Source organism: Coptis chinensis, chromosome 2 (genome assembly GCF_015680905.1).
Source record: "Coptis chinensis isolate HL-2020 chromosome 2, ASM1568090v1, whole genome shotgun sequence".
In the NCBI taxonomy this organism is placed as follows: domain Eukaryota; kingdom Viridiplantae; phylum Streptophyta; class Magnoliopsida; order Ranunculales; family Ranunculaceae; genus Coptis; species Coptis chinensis.
Window position 1 is genome coordinate 92,884,990 of NC_141457.1, and position 25,933 is coordinate 92,910,922.

Sequence of the window (25,933 nt, forward strand, 5' to 3'; positions counted from 1 at the left end):
GGCTTGAAACATGTCGATATTGCATCTTTGTGTTTTGTGTGCCTCATTTTAAGATCCAACTCTTACTCTTAGGGAGGCTTGTAAGGTTTACCCAGCCCATTTACAAATAAAACTGGTGGGGTCTGCCTTAACCCGTTAACCCCATAACCTTTTCAAAAAAAATATATATAGACTATCTGTTTTGTTGGGTAAACTCAATTATACACTAGTTGGACTTTTCTGTATACACAGAAATAATGGTGATTCCCTCTGTCCGCATGTTCCTAAGTATGTTAAAAGGGGAGTTTGTAATTTTCCTTTCAGTAAAACCGAACATGCCTTCTGGCCTGGAGGACATGGATTTGCATTGATTTCTTTGAATGTGGAAACAAAACTAAACAGATTTCATTGGTTTGTTTCTTGACTTCTTACGGGTTAATTTGAGTTATATGTAGTAAAATTTATTAAAGCTAGTATAGATTTCAAAGTGTTTAGTTGATTTTCTCAAAAAATTGCCTGGCCAATATTTTGAGTTGCTACAACGATTCCAAAATGTAAGATGGTAAAAGGTATACTGATTAAAAGCTTAAACCATCATAGCAAAAACTAAAAATGATTGACTCGTCTTAATTATGGATAGTCTATTCATAAATACCGATGCCAATGTGGTCTTAAAAGCAAGAATCACTATATATGTTCTTAATAACATCATGCATTTCGATCATGGGTATGGTCTTTCTTGGTGTTGTGGTTAATAATTAACATCACCATAAAAATGCCAGAGGTATAGAGCATATATAGAAGACTAGCTAAGAATAAAGGCCTGCACAATTAGATATTGATATCAACGTGATTGTTACTCTTAAGTCTTAACTACTCTTAGTAGTGCAAGCTTTTAACTTGAGTAATATGAATTTCACGCTATTCTTCATTTAGTTTATGATAGGGCTGCTTCTCTTGCACAGGGCTAATAACCAAATCCAAAGAACCCTCTGAAGGCCCAACAACATGTGAGCTACCCACAGAAACTAAAACTTCCGGCCCAAACTCACAGCCAATCTTCTAAAAACTTGCTGCCCAAGGCAGTCATCAGATTCCTCATTCCTCTGTCACAGACAAACCCTCCAGCTGATCCGAGGAATCCAAAACCATATGCTCTGTAGCAGGACACACAGGTGTCAAACTCTCTGAGGCTTGAACCTCACTGTGCCCCCCTGTTTCCTTTTCCAGACTACTTTCCACCTCCATATCTTATGATTAAACCTGGGGAGGCTAGAAGTATGCAGCTTTCCTCTTTTGTTTTTAAACTCCGGTAACTGGGCTAGTTCTTCACATTCGTTATAATCATGCCCTATGAAACCACAGTAATAACAAAATAAAGGAAGTTTTTCATACCTGAAAAAAATCGGAACTGAGCTAAACTCATCTAAATCATCTGCCATAATATTATCTACCACCTTCCGTCTGATAGGAAATTCCACTTGGACCCTAGTAAACGCATTACCCCCATCAGAACCTCCCACTGCATCAAAGGCCACAACTGCTCCAAAGCCTATTCCAAGAGAATGGATCTCTTCCCAGTGTCTTCTTTCAACTGGTAATCCGTAGATCTGAATCCACATTTTGAAAACATGGAAATCATATTGTTCCAAAGATTTGTTAGGGATCCACATCTTAAAAGAGATAATGTAACCATGGTCCATGGATAGTCCATGCATACCATTTTCAAGAGCAAAATCCCTTTCTTCCTTATCCAAGAATCTGACTTTGAAAATGCCTTTGGTAATGAAAGACAGATAGAACTTTGAGCGGTTTTTCCAGAGTTTTACCGACTCATTCCTAATATCTTCTTCCGTAAACCTCCTAGGAGCATAAAGCTTCCCAACTATCGAGGTATCCAGGCCGCCATTCATGTTTCTCATTATCCGTGCTTCCCTAGTGAAATGCGAGATGGGTAAGAGGGAAGAGAACACTTCCTTTCCAGATCCTTTTGTAGTTTATCTACGTACACCAGCTTCATGAAGAATAAAAACATCTTCTCGAGACAACTTAACATGAGACATCTTTGCAAGAAAGGAAGAAAAAGAAAACGAAAAAAGAAAAGAAAACGAAAAAAGAAAAGAAAGGAAACAAACTTGTATAGGCCAGGAAAGGCCAAACCTTGACTAGGAAGAACACAGAAAAAAAACTAAAAGAGAGGTATAGAAAAGAAGCTGCGTAAGTGAGGCTAAAAGAAAAGGACACTAGGATGATTTGTTGTGATTGAGACGGGAAAGATCTAAGAACTAACTAAACAGATGGTTCATTTTATTTATTTGATTGTATGTTTTGAAAGAAAGTTAATATGCAAGAAACTAAACAGACTTGCTTGGTTTTTTGCTGGTCTTTTGGTGACTTCAGAAACGAATTGTAGCTTTCACTTTTGTGGCTAGTCGCTTGATAATTGGAGTTGTTTACATGGTTTTGTTTGGTATGGGCGAGCATAAGATTTTGTGCATTTGTTCACTATTTTGTTTTGAGCCAACTTTTTGGTATTAATTTTGGGCCCAAAAAAATAGTTTGAAAACCAAACTGTTTTTCGGCCCAAAAAAAAAACCAATAAACTTTATTTGCAATTGAATATCAAAATTTTGCGTTTCAAAAAGTGGTAGGTATGAAGTATGAACATAGGCTGGTCATCAATTTTTGTTGCGAGAGCCTAGAAGCATTACATACTTGCCTTCAGGCTTCAGTCCAGGAATCTGAAATAGGTCAAGTCTTGATTCTCAATCCTTTTGATAAAACTTGCTTTTCCAGTCCACCAAACGTGGCGAACATTACCACCCTAAAACCCTTCTCAATCCCCTTCACCTTGAGGTCAGAAAATGCCACTGGGATCATGCAAGTCCAAGTGAGTCGAAGCTCCTACCTGACCACCTGGGTACAATGGGTCAAACACCCCCACCTTTAGGTCCACCAGGCGATACGGTATCCCCATACAGAACCCCTTGAATATGACCAAATTTGTGTTTTTGGGATAGCTAAAACACTTTGTGCATGGACCAAACTTGGCTTACCCAAGCTGTGCAATCCACACTCACTAAATACATGTGCGAAAGCCATCCACCATATTGACTCACCAAACCCAACTCCGTTACGTGAAAGAACCTAGGGGGTATTGTGCCCAAAAATATTGGCTACCCGGAAAAGATCTCCCATAGTTCACGGTTCTTGGCATTGTGTCTGCGTCCACAACCATAGTCAATGGAGAATTCACCAGTGAGGTGGGATGGAGATTCACCGGAGATGGGCCATGGAAAAAATCTGACTCTCAAACAGCCATTATTTGCTTCAGCTGATTAATGTGGTTCCCCTGACGAGTTTGTGCCATCTCTTTGGATGAGAACTTCCTAGCATATTAAGAGCATCTCTAGGTGGTGGTAGCATACTCTTCAAATTTGAAGAATGCTACCACACAATTTGATAGCAAATTTCGACCAACTCACAGGTGGTATGAAATTAAATGGTCGCGAAAATTTATTGGGGACCCACCTGCGCGACATTGAAATCGGCGCCCGATGCCAAGATCGCCGCTAGCGACGACAATTGAAATCGGGCGCGCCAAGATTAATGTCGCAGGTCTTTGTGTTTTATTTAATGTCGCGACACCGGACTTTTGTCATTTGAGAGAATTCAGCGTAGTTAGTAGGAAAAAAAAAAAATGAGTTCCGTTTCCATATTTAATCCGTCTATAATAACCAAACACGATGGAGTGGTGGCGGTGAGGAAGAAGAAAACAAAGTGCATACATTTGGGATAATCCCGGTGGTGATCTAGATGATGAACCAACCACTTCCTGAGTTGGAAATCAAGGAGAGTCGAGGGTCGACGATCCATTGCCGATTCAATATCGCCAAGTCGATTTTGAATTTCTGCTTGGGAGGCTATTAATTTCAGCCATCTTAGGCGGTGTCTACAAGAGGTTTCATGAAAGGCATGTCTCAAGAGTTGTTCTTGAACAACAGGTATGTATTTTAATTTCATAAATTAGTAGTAGTAGTAGTTAATTTTAGTAGTTCAATACAATACGTATATTTTTATTTTTATTTTTTTAATTTTAGTTTCATTTTGCGTACATCAGAGATGTGTTATGTATCGGGTTCGGTGCACTCCACGTGCGCTTGGAAGTGGTGGGATGATATTAAGAAAGTCGGTGCACTTGACCATGTTAGAGATGCAATTTTAGCGACTCCTTTTGCTCATCTAGTTGACATCCCTTACAATAAAGACCGACATTCGGGGAGTTATTAATGGTTTAGTTGAGAGATGGTGGGATAGTACACATACTTTTCACTTCCCTCGAGGGGAGAGTTGGGCTTCACTCCATTAGATTTTTGCATGATATCCGGTTTGAGTATAGGATTAGGTAATCCGCTGAGATGTAATCAATTCGAGTTGTGCCCAAATGATGACTTTCTTCCCTTTGTCCGACCGAGGAGTCGTATGACAATCTTTGGTGTTAGGATTTTACGGTATCAAGGCTGCATACATTACACCGTTGACTACCGATTCAGGATTGCAGTTTTGATAGATTATTTGTCACTTGATTAGATGATGGTCAAACACATGTTGATGAGTATGTAAGAGCTTTTTGTATGTATTTGATGGGTGTCTTCTTTTTTCCTTCCGCCATTCCACGATTAACTTGGGATTTCTAGCTAACTTTGAGCACTGTACATGAGTCACGGTATTGATTTTGGTGGAGCCATATCTTTCATCATTTGTTGCGTTGTTTTAGATAGGGCGCCTCGACATCTTGGTGTTGTCGTGTAGTCCCCGGATGGGAGGGTTTGTCATTTCTCTTAGAGGTATGGTTTTATGAGTATTTCCGTCGTCGCAAATCCTATCCTCACAGAGTATACCGATGAGAGGCCTAGGCTCGTGGCTTGGCACGGACCTTGTCGTAGCGTCGACCCGATTGAGATCGACCATAACATAACTTCGTCGAACCCGGATCGAGCTTAGCACACACGTGCTTCTATTGTTTGGAGGCCTGGAGGACATCACAGGTACACGGGCGTATGAATGACCGTAGATATGCATTGTTCATTTTTCATAAGAGGATGGTATTCACTTGTGGGAGTGATATGGAGTGGTATTTAGGGGATAGATGTTATGCGACTCACACCATACTTTGGTATCCCTCCCCGATCCGCCTACCCATGTATCGAGGCTAAGGACATGACCTTAGAGCAAGTCATCGAGAGTGCATTGGATTTGACTTGGCTGTGCTTCGACCTAGTTACATTGCAGACTTATGAGCAAGTACTACCGTTCATCGGGTTCGGGTGTCTATTGGTCATTTGCTCCCCGTAGGTAAATGCAACATTCATACGGTTAGCAATTTGGGTGTCGACGTGAATTCAGATTGGCCACCGTCGTACCGACGTTTCAAAGATGGACTGTGGCACACATTTGTTCCAAAAGACTGATCCCCTCACCGATCGAGTGGCCTTGGGTTTTCAGTTTGAGCGATCCGAAGTGGCGGACGATTTACCGACCATTTTTCTTATTGATGCTCACTCAAGGCCGCATGCTTAGAGAGCGACCTTGGACATCTATCTCGGTAATTATTTTTATTGGTTTTGTTTTATTATTTTGGTTTATTATGAAAATGTCATAAATTATTAATGAATAATTATTTCGGGATGACCTACGCATGAGATATGAGACAAGCATTTGTGTAAATGATGGCTTGCGCTCCTCGGTATTCGCCTACAGTGTTGAGAGAGAGAGACTTCTTTCCCGTGCTCATGTGGATTATGACGATTTGCAACGCCAGATTGATGAGTTCTGTGCTCGGATTGATCGCGACAAGGGTGAGTTCATCAAAGATGGACAGACGGAGAGTTCAAAGACAAGGACGAAGAGGAGTTCACTAGGAGGAGGGTATGTAGGATAGTCTAGGAGGTTGTTGTATGACGATTATTATTATGTTGTGTGATTTAGAATTGTTCATTTGATCATTTTGATATGTTGTGTCATTATTATTATGTTGTGTGATTTAGAATTGTTCATTTGATCATTTTGATATGTTGTGTCATTATTATTATGTTGTGTGATTTAGAATTGTTCATTTGATCATTTTGATATGTTGTGTCATTATTATTATGTTGTGTGATTTAGAATTTATTTCCTTTGATTTAGCAAATGAATTACAATTTTTATTAATAGAACGACAACTAATACATGATTGCAAAAACATCAAATAAAAATAAATAAATAAAAGATAACTATTACATATCACCCTTATTACATACTACTAGAGTTACTCTAATTATCAAGCCAGTCATCATTTTCTTCATCATTGGCTTCTTCGTTGTTGGAAGCTTCATTTGTACTACTTGCTCCAGCCTTTTTTTCATATTTAGCTACAATTGCATCTTGTTTTAGCTCTAAAACTCTTTGCAAACGAGGATTGACATTGTCGAGTGACATTGCCAACAACCTAGTCTCATTTTCCTCCTCTCTAACACGGAGTTTTTCTTGCTTCAAAAATAACTTTTTTTGTGTCTTCTCTTGCTTCAATTTCATCATACTTTGAAATTGCTCATTTTGAATCTCTTCTTTATTTCTTCGACTTTCTTTAAAAGCTTCAAGAAAATCATCCATATTTTTAGCAGTGGATGCAACATTACCCTCAATGAGAAGCAACTTTCTTGTTCTTCTCAATTTCTTTGCTCGCTTCCTACCGGTGACCTCTCCAAAAACCTTCGGTGATCGCTAGGATCGCACTCGAAAGTCTGATGAAGGTGAAGGGTAGAGTAAAGGCGTTGAAGGGGTTGGGGTTGAGGGTGAAGAATCGAAACCTTCAACATCTCCGGATCTTGCTTTCTTCTTTGGTCTTGGAGCAAGCCGTTTGCTATTCGAATCGAAGTTCTTTGCCACTTTGGTATTTTTTGACTAGATTATAACAATCTTGCCATATCCAAGGTTTTCCAAAGTAGTAGCGCATAAGTAAGTTGTTGCTGCCCGAAAAGCTACGTTTATTAAAAAAAAAAAATCAATATCAAGTAGTATATAAAATGAAGTATAAATTAAACGAAGTATAAAACGAATCTTACAATGTCTTCACGTCCCCACCGGCTTGGAGGTTGTTCTTCAAGCTTCGAAAGTATAGCATGATATTTGTTGAAGAACGGTAAAATAATCGCCTAACGTTGTGAAACTCCCTTCCACTTACGGTTTCGCGGTCAAAACCTTGAATTTGATTCATTCTAGCCATAATTGTTCCCAATAAACTTGACCCGATTGATCATTCCCTACTATAGGATCTTCTCCAATCTCAATCCATGCTCTAGTAAGAGCAATATTTTCTTCATTTGTCCAACTTGGACCCCTTCCTTGTTTTGGTTCAGGACATTGAGAGTGTTATGTGTGAAAGGTTGAGAGTGTTGTGTGTGAAATGGTTGAGAGTGTTGTGTGTGAAAATGAAGAAGGAGATGAGTGTAGATATAGAAGGTAGAAATCCGGCCGCTTTTTGCCCGTCTTTTGCCCGTTGAAGCACGCGACATTAGGAGTGGCTGGCGCCATTAGTGGCGTGGCGGACGGTGGTAATGGCCTCCTTGTTTGTGGTCAAAGTCAAAAAGTTGGCGACATATTAGTAATGGCTAGCGACATTACTATTGTCGCCCGCATCCGCATCCAAATTGCCAAATTTGCTAACAAGAATGCTAAACAAGCGGGTGATGCGACCACGAATGCGACCACCTAGAGTTGGAATTCCGGGAAATTCCGACGCATTTCTTCAAATTTGAAGAATGCGACCACGGATACGTCCACCTAGAGATGCTCTAAGAGGATCGACCTATGTATGTTACTTCCCTGGCCCTGTCACTGTCACTGTCACTGTCACTTGGACCTTTTTGCAGTTCATTTTCTGATGCATCTGATACTAATGACTCCAGTGTTCTAAGGCACCAAATTCGCTAATTCAAATTTCTTATTTCATATATATTCATATATAGTGTAAGCATGCGATATCCAAATGGATTTAGTATAAACACTAACTGCCAAACTTATGATGGATGACTCTCCTACTACAAAAGCAACTCCACTTTCCATTTCTTGCCGCGGCATGAGAATAGACTGCTAGTTAGCAGCTTTGCGTCTAAGCAGGTGTTGCCCGTCAAGAGCATTGATCTTAGATGCCAATATGAGGTCACTTTCAGTCAACCCACCTATGCAACAACAATTCGAAGAGTATTCAGTAATCAGATATGCATATAAGACATTCAGATTCACTTATAATATCAACTTTCATTTCATAAAGTAGTAAACCAGATCAATACTACGAACAATTGTGGACTTGAAAATGATATCCATTTCAAGTCCAAAACACTTGTACTGCCTTCATCAATGTTAAACAGTGCTTTACCGCAGCCCGATTTCAGCGAACTCCTCACAGCACAACTCACCATATAGAGCAAGTCCTACGCAATTAAAGAAGCAGACACTGGTTTGGCAGTGGGGGCTAGGTGTGGACCTATAGACTAAACTAGGCACCTTCGGGTGCAAGCCTAGACGCTTCTAAGCGCAAAGAGAGCCTACACCTTGGCCCTGGGGGGAGCCTTTAACTGGAATGTGAACACCTTTATGCATTGTGAACACCAGTATGAAATTTTACTATAACATGAAGTTGTTCAAGCTTGTAGTAATCTGCTTCAGGGTCTAACAGCATCAATGACTCACAAAGATATTATGTCTTCAATTTCAAATCGTATTTCTAACCAATTAGCAATGTCAATTATCTGTCTGTGTCAGTTATACAGGGTAGCATCAAGCCGTAAAGTACTTCTTATCACTTGCAGTAATGTCTAGGGGTCCTCAAAATCTCATTGATGATTGGTTCCCAGTGACGTTCCTCATAAGAAGCAACATAAAAGGCTTCATTCACTTTTCTCTACAATGGTATAAATGCCCATGGTACTCTTTTCAAATCCAAATTCGTTGCTACATTCATAGTCCGTAACGTAGCAACCGCACCTCATTTTTGGTCAGTGCCCTTTTCATATCGTGAAAATACTACTTTAGGCTCCGGCCTAAAACAAATCAGTGTCCTTTACTAAGACCAGATGGTCCTCATTCACAGTAGAATCCATCTAGCGTAATCTGGGTTTTCACTTTTCCTACTCATTCAAACTCTTGCAGTATGCTAGAACTAACTATCACATAAAGATACAAAAGGAAGGATTTCTGAATTGGTTGGTTCCAACAAAAGGTACAATTATGCAAAGTGGGATTCTCTAATCTTCCTACAAAGCCACACAGTTCTGACACCAATTTCTAAAGCAGGCACTATTATTGACCAGTCACCAGTAACACATTACTAAACAAATGCTCTCTATATCACTAAGCCAACAGCACAAGTGATTTCATTTTTGAAGGCTGCAAACTTTGCTTTAATGTTTGTGCCAGATCACATCCCTAGTCATCTAATTGAAGACATGCAGATCGAATCCCTATCCAGGCATTGTGACTAAATTCTAAATCGTCACGACAATGACGACAGGAATGTGTTCACCATCTCCCAAATATATTGTGAAAACATAACCTACATGAATGCTATATGTACAGATAATATTCTCACACCTGCACCAGAAAGTACCAAGGATATACTAAATATATGGAGAGTCCCACTATAATCTTACCTCAGCTCTGGAAAATTGTAGCATAAGAGGCTGAACTAAAATCCTTTACAGTGATCTCAGTGGTTTTGGCCCTCACTGTCAAGTCATCTTCAAGTGATGCAACAAATCTACCAAAGAAACAGTAAAGGCTAATATTATTTTGAAAAATCAAAATAACACAAAATTTCCCGCATCAAGAAGAGGGAGAAAGATGGCTTATATTGATTTTAAACAAAAGGATTCATAGGCATGTATGTACAGAAGATACAATAGGGAAAAAGAGAAAGGAAGTATGAATACCTGGAAACTGCTGGGTAATAATGGTGGCGAAGGGTGTCTATTTCCCAAAGAGAACTTCCTGCACCAAGAAGTCATTTAGTTTCATAAGCTACAAAGTCGAAATGGAACTAATTCCAATCCCTAATATAAGCACGCTAAAGGTAAAATACCAAGTGCAGTTAGTAGAGTTGTTCCAGATGAACAATTGAGAATTTGCAATAGAGACTTACTCATGGCATTAGATTTTGCAGGATCTGTCTCTTCACTGTTAAACTTATTAAAATGACGTTGTACAACTTTACTACATTAGCTTCTAAAATAAGTGATGTTAAAATAAAATTGTGATAATTATTACATCACATGCTGAGAAAAGTGATGTCATAGTTTTCTTATGACATCACTTCTCTGAAAGTGATGTAAAATTAGTGATGTCATGTGTCATATCTGTGCAGGCATCAGATTCCTTTACACTCACTATTTTCATTCTCTTCTTGAAGAATCTCCATCTGTCTCATCATTTTGTTGCACATATGTCAACAGTTCTCAAAAGAAAAATATAATCTAGGAACAAGAGAAAAATACTCTGTAAAGGCTCCACTGATCACTCAAAATCACATACTCCCACTGTCCCACAGAGAGAGTTTTCCCTTTATCCTCTTTCCAATTATTTTATTTACTTTTGTAAACTAGTCGATCACACTTGAAATTTTAAAACTCAGCATAGCATAAGAATGCAATTTAATGTCATAACTAGCAGTCTAGCACAATACAATAAGATGAGTAATTGATGTACAATTGGGAGACAAGCACATCAGACAGTACATGATGAGCTTCCTTAAAAATTTATTCGTCAAGTATCTTGCTTTTTTTTTTCTTTTTCGTTTACACTAGACCAAGGTCACATTTGGTCTACACAGTGAGTTGGCTGTCTTGTTATTGTTCGCACTTGGCTGCAAAGGTAACAAAGCTTGAAAGAGAAAAGAAAATGGGGATAAATCAATCATTCTTTATTTAACTATTAATGAGTGAGGAGGAAGGAGGTCCAGCTTGTTAAAGTAAGTCCCTCCATCCTCACCATAGAGACAGAAAAGGATCTGCTCACTTTGGCCCTCAGTAGCTTCCTATAAACTAAGTAATAAACTCATGAGCTTGCGCATCTAATCCAAATCTCAAGCATGCATCAAAATCCTTGATGCTCATATTAAAACTAAAAGCATTGGACACAGTTACGGAGAACAAAACAAAATATAAATGTAAAATATAAATGTAAAATATAAATAAAATTAAAAGGATATATCTCCTGTCAACATTTACCTGTTGAACCAAAAAGCTAATAGAAGGGTGCCTTCGCAGAAGGTTGTGGATTATAGCAATGACAACCAATGCCCCCGATGGAGGGACTACAAGAGAAAGCCTACGCAATTTCTTGGTAAAAGCAGCTGCCAAGTATGCTGGAAGAAGAGGAGTGCCAGACCGGCCTTTCGAAGAAAGATATCGAGCCTACTTAGACGTACCGTAGAGCTGGGAATATCAAGAACAACGGATTACCCCGGATCTGCCCTTTTTTCCTCTATCCTAGTTGCTATTAGGAAGTTCTCCTAGTAGCTAGGGGTCAAAGTGTTCCCTTTTTTATGTCTAAATTCTCCTCCACAATCACCCTCACAAAGAGAAAAAAATAGAGCAGATCTCCTCGACCAACCACTCTTCCCACTGGTAGAATAACTGATTTCAGAGCATGTCATCAGAATGAAAATAAACCACAACCAATTAAAAAATAACAGGTCAAGCTCAAACATGTATGATTCCCGAATTATTCTAATAGAGAATATCAAAATTCCCTAAAAAAAACTTTGCTCGATGTTTTGCCGTAAAAATAAAAGATTCGAGTAAAGCATAAAGCTTTTCATAGAAATTCGGATATTCTAGACCATGTTGTGTCATGAGAATGAAAAGGCTGCTAAGAGCCATGACATTTGTAACACCCCCAGTCCCCAACGCCATATGATGTTGCTAAGAAGTCACTAGATATTTCAGAGTAAAGTCAGACTTTGCTCAGGTTCTAGAGATGCTGAAACATAATATAAATATATCAATGTGCATATAAAACTTTACCATGGCATTATCGGATTTGACAAATGAGGAATAACAGTATGATGAAGAGTGACAAGAACCTGCATTTAACAAGAGAGGTCAGACGAGATACACTGAATTGAGGTATGAGGTATTTATCTGGTCTAGTCGGTCAGGGGTGAGTTGGTAGTACACCGCTTGGTAAAAGAGATGTTTTTATTTCTGGATCCTGAATATGATTTTTTTTCTTTCTTTATTTTTTTTGATACTCAATAAAATATACTTCAGATAGAAAATATATATATACTACCTTGAAAACACTAAAATCAATGATACCTCTTTATACACATCAAGAGGGAGTGACAGCCTAAGAAACGCTAACCATGCTTTTGTGAGCTTCAATTTCATCTTTTTGGCAATCTCCAATATCGAAAAGACCAAGATGAAATTATATATTGATGTACTTTTACAGTATAAAAAAATACACGGGAAGCAGAAAAGAGGCACGCACCAAAACCTTGCAAGACAACCATCAGTAATAAACTAAAAACTAAGAAGGCAACAAATTTTGCAAAATACTTGGGAATGAAACAACAAAACCGTAATTATAATGGTAGCTCTCTCCAACAACCTTTGACAAGTTTCTGGGTACCAAACAACATAAAATTATAAGACCTTGGCTAATTTATCAAAGAAAAGATTTAAGAAACCAACTACTATTTTAAATTCTCTGGTTGAAACAGAACGAAGTCCATTAAATTTCAAGATGGTGGTTCAGTTCTTACAAGAAATCAGATGGTGAACTGAAAACAGGAAAATGAGAGTAAGCCATTACATCGCTGTTAGACTTGTTTGGTATGTTTTCTTGATCACCTTCCTTTGATCGTTTCCCATCAGTTCCTTTAGACGAAATTCGTACACTAAAATGGAAAAGTTATTGCATGCATTCCAGACAAAATCCAGCCTGAGTACAGAACTTTCACACTGTACACTACAACGTCATAGGTTGGCTGGAATAATATAACAGGGTTAAGAATCCAAAACGGACATTGAGTACTTAAACCAGATGATTATTCAAGAGTCCAAAGGAGGGACGTGCGATAGGAATCATAGGATATAATGTATATTGTGAATGTCATACTCTGAAAGTCTGAATCACGATCAAAATATCGAATTCCGTGAATATATCGGTGTACCTAAAAACCGATATATATTGGATATATTCAGTTTTTTTGTGACCAGTCAAAAGTTTGTTTTATATGTCGATATATCAGAAATATCAATAATATATCAGTCAAAATTAACAATATTTAGTTAAAGTCAACAATATCGGTCAAAGTCAACAATTTATATCGTATATGTCGGTCGATATTTATTATTATATTGAAATTTTCTGATATATATCGAAAAAAAAAGATTCAATATTCGATAGATATATATCAAATATATCGATATCGGTGTAAAAAAAACGATATATATCAGTGATATATTGAATATATGTTGAAGTATTCATGTGTGACTTGAGTCACAAGTGTTTCCTTCCTTGTGATGCAAGTATCATGACTAATCCCGACAATCACAAAACTCCACCATCTGATTTGTCCTCTAACAACTCTCTCAATGATCAAGGATTAACCAATAATCCTTTCTTTGTTCATCACTCTGATAGCCCCTCGGCTATTCTCGTTTCTCCATCTCTCTCCGATGACAATTATGGAACTTGGGTTCGAGCTGTAACGATGGCTCTTCGTGCTAAAAACAAGTTGGGTTTTGTGGATGGTACAATCTCAAAACCTGAATCTCAAACTGATCTGCATAAGTGGGAGCGTTGTAATGATTTGGTTAGTTCTTGGATCTTAAACTTCGGGTATCTAGTGACATTCGCAGTTATCTTGTATGCTAACACGGTACGCGAAGTTTGGGCTGATTTGAAGGAGCGGTTCTCACAATCTAATGCTCAGAAGTTCTATCAATTGAAGCGGTCCATTGCATCACTAAAACAAGATGAGGTAAATGCGTGTCCGCTTTTACTTTACAAAACTCAAATCTCTTTGGGACGAACTCAATCCATTATGTGTTATTCATCCGTGTTCTTGCGGTAATGGAAAAGCTAACATGGAACTTAACTCAACAAGATCAAGCAATGGAATTTCTCCAAGGTCTCCCACGATCGTTTTCGGCTATTCAAGTCAGATTTTGTTAATGGAGCCTTTTCCCAATGCCACAAAAAAATCTATTCTTTGGTATGCGTCAAGAGGAGAAACTTGAGAAGAGATTCACTCTATGTTGTCTCCTACACCTGAAGCTGCAGCACTCAACACCACAAAATCCAGATTTCATATGAACAGTCCTCAGCCCCGGCCTAATGTTTCTAGCAACAACCAAAGTGGAGGATATCGAAAACCGCGACAACGCCCGCACTGTGAATTTCGTGGTAAGGATGGGCTTGGAAATCTACTTGTTACAAGTTACATGGGTTTCCTCCAAAGTCAGGGGACTCCGTTGGATCTGCTTCAACATCAAAACTTGAAGATAAGCCTATTGTGAATCCTCCAGTTATCACTCAGGAACAATACAATAACTTGCTTGCAATGCTTTCGTCAGGTAGCAATAATTCTAATGCTCACCTAGCAGGTATAGCTCTTACTGTTCCTCCTAGTTCTATTTGGATTATAGATACTGGTGCAACAAACCATATGTGTCATTCTTTGTCTTTGTTTTCTTCATATAAATCTTGTTCCATGCCCTCTTATGTCCAATTACCAGATGGAACTAATTCTTTAGTTACACATATTGGTACTGTTATTCTCGCACCTACTATTAAGCTTGAAAATGTTTTCTACATTCCATCTTTCAAGTTCAACCTCATGTCGTTATTAGTCAAATTTGAAATCTCTTAATTGTCAACTGATTTTTTTTACATGATCGGTGTGTTTTCGGGGAGACCGTTAACGAAGAAGATGATTGGATAGGGTAGCTATCATGAAGGGTTATATTATTTTCAGTCTTAAATGCGGCTTTAGCAGTTATCAAGCCACCTAGTATCGATCTTTGGCATTGGCGTTTAGGGCATTTGTCTTATCGTTCTTTAGAAATTTTAAGTCAAGATGTTCCGTTTATTTTGTGTTCAAATAAAAGTGTTTGTCAAGTTTGTCCGCAAGCTAAGCAACACCGTTTACCTTTTCCTTCTAGTAATATCACTACTAGTGAACCTTTTCAATTAATACATTGTGATATTTGGGGTCCTTTTTCTTATCCTTCATTAAATGGGTCTCGTTATTTCTTGACTATCGTAGATGATTATAGTCGATGCACCTGGATCTACCTGATGCATGTTAAATCTGAAACAAAAAGATTATTACAGCCCTTCTTTGCCATGGTTAGAACACAATATAAAACTCACATTCATAACACTGTATTCAGGGAATGGTCCTCAACTATTCTCACAAATCCAAAAGATACGTTCTGATAATGGTACAGAGTTTCTTTCTAATGACATGCAGTCTTTCTTCTCAAATCATGGTGTTATCCACCAAAGAAGTTGTGTGGCCACACCACAACAAAATGGTGTAGTAGAGCGGAAGCATCGTCACCTCCTTGAGGTTGCTCATGCTTTACGTTTTCAGGCTCATTTGCCTTTAAAATTTTGGGGTGAATGTGTGCTCACCGCAGTATACCTCATAAATAAAATGCCCTCACCTCTTTTGTCTGGTAAAAGTCCACATGAGGTCTTGTTTAATACTAAGCCTTGTTACTCACATTTACGAGTGTTTGGTAGTCTTTGTTACGCTCACAATAATAACATCAAACACAAATTTGATCAAAGAGCTCAACCTAGAATTTTTGTTGGTTATCCCCATGGTCAAAAGGGATATCGTATTTTTGATATTACTAGTAGCTCTATTTATGTCTCACGAGATGTTATTTTCTATGAAGGAATTTTTCCTTTTCGTGATCTAAATAAATCCAATTCTTCACCACCTTGTGTTATTCCTCTTCAATTCTCTTGAATGATAATGATGTTCTTGACATTTCGAATCACTCTCATAATCCGGTTGAAGTTGAGATCGATACTAGCAGGGAAGAAACTGTTGACAACACTGTTGTTAATGTCGACAACTTGGAACTCCCTGATGTGGCACCTGCTATTGTTCCTGCTTATCAAGGAACGCATATGCCACCACGTGATCGTCGTCCTCCTGTAAAACTTGTTGATTATGTATGTAACAATGCCACTCATGATAGCTCATCCACTCCTTCCAATTCTAATTCCATGGTACTCCTATCCTATGAATCATTTTCTCTCAATTCTAATTTTTCAATTGCGCATAGAGCATTTCTTTCCAATGTTTGTTCTAGAGAAGAGCCTAAGTCTTTCAATCAAGCCGTTAAGTGTCCACAATGGCGAGCAGCAATGCAAAAAAAAAATAGAGGCCCTTGAACAAAACAATACTTAGAGTATCACATTTCTTCCTTCCAACAAGAAGCCAATCGGATGTAAATGGGTATTCAAAATCAAGTATCATTCTGATGGGACAGTGGAGCGATATAAGGCCAGGTTAGTGGCCAAAGGTTATAACCAAGTGGAAGGGTTGGACTATCATGACACATTTGCACCTGTTGCAAAACTTGTTACTTTTCATACTTTGTTGTCTGTTGTTGCGGTTAAGAATTGACCATTACATCAATTGGATGTCAATAACGCCTTTCTACAGGGTGATCTTGATGAAGAGGTTTACATGACTTTGCCACCGAGTTTTGCACAACAAGGGGAGAATAAAGTTTGTAGGCTAAATAAGTCTTTATATGGCTTAAAGCAAGCTTCACGTCAATGGTTTGCAAAGTTCTCAAGACTTATTCATTTGGATTCATTCAATCAAGCTTAGACTACTCCTTATTCACTAACATCAAAGGTACCTCCTCAACCTTTGTGTTAGTTTATGTTGACGATATTGTTATAACTGGGAATGATGATCCAATAATCCTGCATTTAAGAAATTTCTTGAAGCCAAATTCTTCATTAAAGATCTTGGGCGTCTTAAGTACTTTCTTGGTATCGAAATCGCGCGCTCTCATAAAGGATTATTTTTATCTCAAAGAAAATATCTTCTGGATATTCTCAAAGATGCTAGTTTGAGTGGTGGTCGTATTTCAGTTTTTCCTATGGAACAAAATATACGGTTATCTCCTGATGATGGCACCTTGCTTCACGATCCGACTTCTTATCGTGAACTTATTGGCGACTTATCTATCATTTGTCACTAGGCGGATATCACTTATTCTGTTAGCATTCTCAGTCAATTCATGACATCTCCAAGAAGTAGTAACATGGAGGCAACACTTCGAGTTCTTCGCTATCTTAAAGGTTCAATTAATAAAGAAATTTTTTTGTCATCAACAAACTCTCTTCAATTGCATGGTTTTTGTGATTCAGATTGGGCAAGATGCCCAATTACTCGGCGGTCTACCTCAGGATATTGTGTTCTTCTTGGCTCTAGTCCTATCTCTTGGAAGACAAAGAAGCAAAGTACAGTATCTCGTTCTTCAGCTGAAGCTGAATATCGTGCTATGACAACTTTAACTTGTGAGCTTCAATGGTTGTATTATCTACTTTCAGATCTTGGAATTCACCATTCATCACCGATTAGTATGTACTGCGATAATCAAGCAGCTATACATATAGCTGAAAATCCAGTCTTCCATAAGCGCACAAAGCACATTGAAATTGACTGTCACTTTGTTCGTGAAAATATTCAAAAAGGACTTGTCGCACCTCATTATCTGCCTTCTTCAAATCAAATTGCAGATTGTTTCACCAAACCGTTAGGAGCAAATTCATTTCATCATCTGATCGGCAAGCTGGGTGTTATTGACATACACACTCAACTTGAGGGGGAGTGTTGAAGTATTCACACACGGCTATGTGTGACTTGAGTCACAAGTGTTTCCTTCCTTGTGATGCAAGTATTTCTTTTCTCAGCTGATTTGGTTGTTCTTTTTATTGTATCCCTTGGGTAGCAAGTACTTTCCCTTATTGTAATCCTTGGTGAAGAAGTCACTCGCAGAAGGAGAAAGTTTCTATTTTGTACATTGTAAAGTTCATTATAAGTATAGAGAAATTTAGTCTTCCAAATATACTAGAGAGACACCAAAACTTTTTATTTATCAATATATCTGCGATATTTTGTTCCTTGCTCTGAATTGCTTGGAAACAAATAAAAATAAATCAGGCAAGTCATTGGTCTATTATAAGGTGGTTTACGTACTAAATATTTGTATAAGGTGTATAAAGATTTTAGGACAACTATTTTGTTGTTAGATGGGATCATCTATTGTTCGTGGACATGGGGGTGTTTTCGGTTTTGAGCTTAGGCTCTTTTATTGTAGTCTGTTGTCTTTGTATTGTAGGCTATCAGCTATCTCACACTGCTTCGATCTGCTTCCTACTAATTGAACTTCTTTATACCAGGAAGAAAAATATAAAAAGTAATAGTTGCACAAAGTCCTCTTCGATCCGCTCAACTTGTCAAAATAGCCTCTGGTCATGCCAAGGAGGGCCTGTCCCTTTTTAATGATATGAGGGGATGTAAGGATCTTACGTTTCTCCAGACACAATAATAATATCAAGAAGTTTATCAAACCAAAATATTATCCGTGCGGTAAAAGAAAATAAAATGACTAAATAGAGATTTGGTAACAACCACTATCAAAAGGAAAAGAAACACGACTTCATTTGGAAAATATCGTTAACCAAGATATCAAATACGTATCTGATATCAAATACGCCCAATGACAGACCAAGCATGAGCCGGGTGGTTCAAGTTCTTATGGGAACATGCAACTTCCTTCGCCTCCAAAACCACTATATGTCTATATCCTTATAGTGTTTCTTCAAGCACAAGTAATAGTAGGGGAGGTGTCTGAAAGATTGTTTTATTGAGAGAGGATAATGGACTCGAAAACACACTAGACCAAGGTGGTCGTGTCCTCTATTTATCATAATGATTACAACAGTTTCCTCCATAATAGGACTCAACAGTTCCCTACACAATAGAGATATGATATATGAGATACATCCTATCATATCAGGATAACTACAAGATTATGGAGGGAGAATCTCAGCAGCCAACGTGCCATGATTTGAAGGTGAGACACTAGGCTTGGTCTTACTATCACACCCCCGCAAGCTAATGGGGCAAGATCGCACCATAAGCTTGTTTGCCAGTTTCTTGAAACGAGCAGAGGATAAGCCTTTGGTAAACACATCTCATGACGATCTTGATGCAAAGATAACGAACATCAAGCTCTTTGCGAACCACTTTCTCACGAACATAGTGATAGTCCACTTCCAAATGTTTGGTACGAGCGTGAAACACCGGGTTCGATGCTAACGAAATCGAGCTGATATTGTCACACCAAATAATGGGCGTTGAAAGACAAACACCCAAATCCTTGAATATGGACCGAAGCCATGAAATTTCAGCCGCAGTGTATGCTAATTGACGATATTTAGCTTCAGAGTCTTGATGAGCGAAAACGATGCGTTGCTTCTTAGCACTCCATGATATGGGATTATACCCAAGGTAAATGCAATAACCTCCTGTAGAATGACGATCATCTGGATTCCCTGCATAATCAGCATCCGAATATGCTTCTAGGCGAAGTGAGCCGGATCGATAGAACAGACCTTGATCATGAGTATATTTTAGATACCTCAAAATGCGTTTGACTGCAGTCCAATGAGTGGTGGTGGGTTGGTGCATGAATTGACATACTTGGTTGACTGCAAAAGAAATGTCCGGACGAGTGATTGTCAGATATTGAAGAGCTCCCACCACACTGCGATACTCACTCGGATCAGAAAGAGATTCACCATCATACAGACTTAATTTCTTGCCAGTTTGACAAGGAGAAGAAATTGGCTTCACATCCTGGAACTTTTTTATGTGTGAAGCAAGTCCATAATATACTTGGATTGAGTCAAATATAAACCATTAGCATCTTGTACAGCCTCAATTCCAAGAAAGAAATTAAGAGAACCCAAGTCCTTCATAGAAAATAGTCGACCTAAGCTTGTAATAAGCCGGGAAATATGAGACTGACTATTTCCAGTGATCAAAATATCATCAACATAGATGAGAAGAAACATGATCAAATCACCTCTATGAAAAGTGAACAAGGAATAATCCGCTTTAGAATCTTGAAAACCAAGTTCTTCTAAATAGTCTGAAAATTTCTTAAACCAGGCGCGAGGGGCTTGTTTCAAGCCATAGAGCGACTTATGAAGCTTGCACACATAATGAGGATAATTTGGATCAGTAAAACCAGGCGGTTGACGCATGTAAACATCCTCAGATAAATCTCCATGAAGAAATGCATTCTGAACATCCAATTGCCGGATGGGCCATTTGAAATGAACGGATAGAGCAATGACAATGCGAATTGTCGAGTGTTTTACAACTGGACTAAAGGTCTCTGTATAATCAAAGCCTTCCTGTTGATGAAAACCATTTGCTACTAGCCGAGCCTTGTAGCGTTCAATATCACCATTTGACCTCCTTTTTATCTTAAACAACCACATATTCGGCAAAATGTTCATATCCGAACTAGCAGGTACTAGTGACCAAGTTCCATTTTGTTGCAATGCATTGAATTCAGCTCCCATAGCATGTCTCCACTCTGCATGTTTAACTGCCTGGCTAAAACAAGTTGGTTCAACATTAGAATCATACATCACATGCATGGCATATTTGCGATTTGGCTTGAATGTGGGTTTGGAAATTCCATTATCATATTTGGGATTTGGTTTGGAAATTCCATTTTGTCTCCTAGTAACCATTGAATGAGGTAACGATATTGGGTTATGTTGTGGGACATGGTCTTGGGATATAGGGGTTTGATTAGTAGTAGAAGGTGAAATAGTAGTGGAGGTTGAAGGAACGGACTCACGGGCAATTGGTCATAGGTGCTACTGGAGGGTGGAGTTATTTCAGTTAGCATGTGGCCGGCAGTGCTAGTGAAAGAAGATGAGATAGAATTTTGTGGAGTAGATATTGAAGTGACAGTAGGTTCTATACGGGAGGTGGAAGTCAGCATATGATTGGTAGGCAATGAAACCATTTGTATCATTGGTATAAACGAGTCTGGGGAGATTGCCGCCACGGAGTTCATGTTAATGATCTCTTTAAAAGGAAAACAAATTTCGTCAAACACAACATGACGTGATAAATACACACGATTTGTAGTTGGATCGAGACAACGATACCCTTGATGGTTAAGAGAATAACCCAGAAAAACACATTGTTTGGAGCGAAATTGTAACTTATTAGAGTTATATGGCCTCAAATAAGGAAAACAGGCACATCCAAAGACTCGAAGACAGTCATACACAGCAATTTTCTGAAAAAGTTTTTCGTAGGGAGTGATATTATTCAAAACACGAGTAGGAAGCCGATTAATTAAGTATAATGCAGTATTGAAAGCATCAACCCAATATGTGCTTGGCATATGAGCATGTGCCAAGAGAGTGAGACCTGTTTCAACTATATGTCGATGTTTCCTTTCAGCCAATCCATTTTGTTCAGGATGGTCAGGACAAGAGGAACGAAAACTAATTCCATGATTTGATAAGAAGTTTTGAAAAACACGTTTAGTGTATTCGCCTCCCCCATCTGATTGAAAAGCTTTGATTTTGGTCGAGAATAAATTTTCAACATGCAACTTAAATCGGACAAAAATATCAAAAACTTCATGTTTAAATTGCATAGGAAAAATCCACGAGTATCTAGAAAAATCATCGACAAATAACACGTAATACCGACCCTTTAAAAGACATCGTGGGAGAACACCAAACATCTGAATGCACCAACTCTAAAAGGAAGTTTTGTTATTGAATTCGACAAACTAAACGGCAATTTAGTACTTTTGCCTAATGGACATGAATGACAAAAAGAGATTGAAGTTGATCCTTTCAAAGGAAGACATTTATTTGACAGAAGTCTAGATAAGGTGTTTGATGCAGGATGGCCTAGACGAGAATGCCAAACTTGAGCACCAACACGGACACCAACAAACGCAAAAGGATGACCTGACTTGCTCGAAATCTGATTATGAATGTGAAAAGGGTAGAGACCATTTTCATTCTGTCCGCGGAAAAGCATCCTCCCCGTCTTTAGGTCCTTTACATAGAAACAATCAGGGAAGAAAACAAAGAAGCAATTATTGTCACGAGTAAATTGATGTACTGAAAGGAGGTTAGCAGCAACAGAAGGGCAATGTAAAATATTGTTCATTTTATAGGATGACATAGCATGTGATATATTAGTTGAACCAATATGTTTTATAGCCAAACCTGCACCGTTACCCACAGCAACTTGATCCTTGCCTTGATAGTCATCATGAATTGCCAGATTAGCTAGATCGGAAGTGATATGATTCGATGCACCGATGTCGGTAATCAAGTGGTTGGATTGTTGTTGAATGATGCGATGCGGCCATAGCGGTGAGCTTCGAGTGGGAACCCGACCTTCATAGGCTTTGTTCATGCGCTCATAGCAATCTATAGCGAGTGTCTTGGTGATTGCATATTTGACAAACAAGATGATCGAATTGTTAGCTTGAGGTACATAGTTTGATGGGCTTGAATAAAATCCACGACCACGACCTCTGCCTCTCATGTGAGATCCTCGAATATTTGGCGAACCCGACCACAGTATTGTTACGATGAGATTTAGGAGCATACATTGCAATCGGATTGGTTTCAAGTGAAGGTGTGTTATGTGCCTTAAGTCTCATTTTCGGCACTAAGAAGCAATGCCACAAGATCATCATAGGATATAGGAGTGTCGCGGGCTTGGAGAAGAACTTCATTGTAACCTTCATATGTGGAACCAACATTGTTCATAATAATAGTAACAAGATCATCATCTTCAATAGGTTTGCCAGCTAAGGCAAGATTATCAACAAAGCGATTAATTTTGTCCACAAAATCAGAAATTGAAAGGCCTTCCCTTTTTTGTTGTAAACAAATCATTCCTCAGTTGGAGAATGCGATTTTGTGAGTGAGAAGCATACCTCTTTTCTAGTGACAACCACGTGTCACGTGAGGATGTATAGCGAGCCACCGTTGATAACACTGATGGAGTGAGAGAGCTGTTGATCCAACTCAAGATCATTTGATCCCGTTGATTCCAAACAGCACACTCGGGATCGACTTCAGTTGTCACTGCGCCTGTAGCATCCCGTTTGAATTCAGATGGAGATGGTTTTGTACCATCAACAAAACCCATTAGAGTCTTGCTCTTCAAAACAGGAACAATCTGAGCAAGCCAAAGAGAATAGTTGGTCCTGTCCAATTTGATTGACATGAACCCGGAATGGTTGGGTACGACGACACCAGTTGAAGAGGTGTTTCCTGCGTCCATTTTGATTGAGATTGATGTTAAAGAGAAAAACAAAAAAAAATTCTTGTCACTGGACTAAGGCTCCGATACCATGAAAGATTGTTTTATTGAGAGAGGATAATGGACTCGAAAACACACTAGACCAAGGTGGTCGTGTCCTCTATTTATCATAATGATTACAACAGTTTCCTCCATAATAGGACTCAACAGTTCCCTACACAATAGAGATATGATATATGAGATACATCCTATCATATCAGGATAACTACAAGATTATGGAGGGAGAATCTCAGCAGCCAACGTGCCATGATTTGAAGGTGAGACACTAGGCTTGGTCTTACTATCAGTGTCTCCACTAAAGTTAATCAACCAGACTTTTGTGTTGCCTATGGAGTGCTGAGTTCCATCAAATAATATATTAGAATATGTCAGTATTAGAATAGGTCCACTATGGAAAACCTCGAGATCCATATCTAATAGTTTATATTATAATATTTTATGGGACTCTATATTTTAGTTTAGTATAAGTATGTAACTATGGGTAGAGAAAAGTCTTTAAACCTGAGAACTCTTTAACCCTAATCAATTTCTAGTTTTCTTTGGTCTTTTTCTTGGTGTCTCTAATATATCAATGTCACAACTCTCTTAACATCACCACTAACACAGAGTTCAACAGAAGATATTATAATTTCATCCGTGTGTGGGCTGAAAAGAAGAAGGTGCAACTGGAATTAGAATTCTAGTAGTCGCTCTACTTTTGGTGGGAATCGTAATGGTTAAGTGTAGGATCTTCCTGCTACAAGTATGGCAGTTGGCTTTGGTCTTAATGGCCTTGTTGGTTTGGATAAGTCGTACGAAAATGATAATAATGACAATTTCTCGAAGGAGGGTGGAAGTGCATCCAGTATTGAAGGCATCCAAAATGGGATTATGCAAACAAATGGAAACATGGCCTCCAGCCAGATAAAAAAATATATGTTCGTGATTTGCCACAGGATGCGAGACCGCGTTTGGTTTTCATCGATACGAAAAGTGGAGCTCAGTATGGGCCTTCTCTTCGGAGGAGATTGCACATGCTGTTGAACTCTGTACAGGACTTCGTTCTAGCTTGGATGAAGTGTTTCAACCTGTAATTGATCTATCTTTTCAATCATTATACTGCATATGTTATTTTGACCCAAACTCTGACTCCATTTTCGGATGTTTGAAGATTAACTGATTTATATGGATACAGTTTCATTCTAGCACTAGTGTTTTGTTAAATTTATATGGATGCATTCTTGTCTGTTATTCTTTTCAGTTTAGAATAATAAAATAAATTCCACTTTGTATTCAATTATGTGGATTTTTGTTGTTTACGGAGCTTTACATTTTCTTGAGACCATAAATTGTTTAGCATATCCGTTCTTTGTTCCACTGCAGGTTTTTGAACTAAGTTCCTTTCAGTTTCCAGGGGTTGGTTTGAAGTTATTTGCTTCTGTGCAATATTTTAGAGTTTTGGTCTGTGACGGAGATAGTACTGTTGCATGGGTTCTTGATGCCATTGAAAGGCAAAATTTTCAATCACCTCCACCTGTTTCTATACTTTCTCTTGGCACAGGCAAAGACATGTCCAGAGTTTTGCAATGGGGAGGGTGTTTATATTCCATTGGGGGAAGAGGGGGCTTATGAACTCTTCTATATGACATCAACATGCAGCCGTGACAATGCTAGATCGCTGGAAGGTTAATATCATAGAAGAAAGTGCAGACCAGGGTCAAACCAAAGAGCAAGCAAAGTTCATGATGAACTACTTACGTATTTTTTTTAGAAATTTAATGTTATTAGTGATTCTTGATTCGTTTTTCATTGTATAGGGATTGGATGCGATGCAAAGGTTGTTTACGCGTTTCACTTGACGAAGGAAGAAATGTTAGAATAGTTGTATGAACACATCAACTAAAGTAGAACAGAAGGAACAGTAGCAATGAAGAAACAAGGACGGCGATGGCGAGAATAACCAATCTTGCGGATTAGGGTCCTTAAGGAAAGATTTAAGCCCCTTCCAATGGTGCAGAAAGGCAATTGTGGCGTCTTCCTCACATGATTCAATGGTTAACAGCAGCCTGACTTTGCACTAGAACAGACTACCCTCTAGAACAACAATATAATAACTCTCTGGCGGTGGCGGTAAGAAGAGAAGAATAAAAGAAGCTGGTTTGAGTTTACGTTTCCGAGTTGAGTTTCGATCAAGTCTATTCTCTCTATGAACTCACGGTCTTATTTATAGAGGTTAGGAGGAAAGAGACCAACTCCTAATAGAAACTTTGAAACTTCTTTACTCAAGAAAAAAGGCAAAACAAGTTTAGGCTATTGGTCAAACCACTACCCACATTTGTAAAGCCCAAGACCGGGCCGAACCCTACCCGATGTGGTGGATAACCAATGTTGGACTATCTACTATGCACTAAAAAGTGGAGAGAACACCATTTGTTCATCTCTCCACTTTGCACACACACACTAGTATTTAGAAATACACAAGAGATTCCAACAATC

General features: G+C 38.6%; 2 long non-coding RNA genes across 3 annotated transcripts; both read right to left on the reverse strand.

Moving 5' to 3' along the window:
* Positions 1 to 595: 595 nt before the first annotated feature.
* Positions 596 to 13,111, reverse strand: LOC147519017 (uncharacterized). 2 transcript variants are annotated; one of them, XR_015211954.1, is made up of 8 exons: positions 12,333 to 13,111; positions 12,039 to 12,097; positions 11,241 to 11,648; positions 9,948 to 10,005; positions 9,669 to 9,775; positions 7,801 to 8,198; positions 3,160 to 3,368; positions 596 to 1,221 (listed from the first exon to the last, which is right to left on the reverse strand). It is a non-coding gene; the product is annotated as an uncharacterized LOC147519017 (long non-coding RNA). The 2 variants fall into 2 exon arrangements; XR_015211953.1 differs by having other exon boundaries at positions 11,241 to 11,377; positions 12,039 to 13,111.
* An 8,741-nt stretch (positions 13,112 to 21,852) lies between these two features.
* On the reverse strand, positions 21,853 to 23,536 carry LOC147519018 (uncharacterized). Its single transcript, XR_015214177.1, has 2 exons — positions 22,348 to 23,536; positions 21,853 to 22,174 (listed from the first exon to the last, which is right to left on the reverse strand). It is a non-coding gene; the product is annotated as an uncharacterized LOC147519018 (long non-coding RNA).
* Positions 23,537 to 25,933: the final 2,397 nt, after the last annotated feature.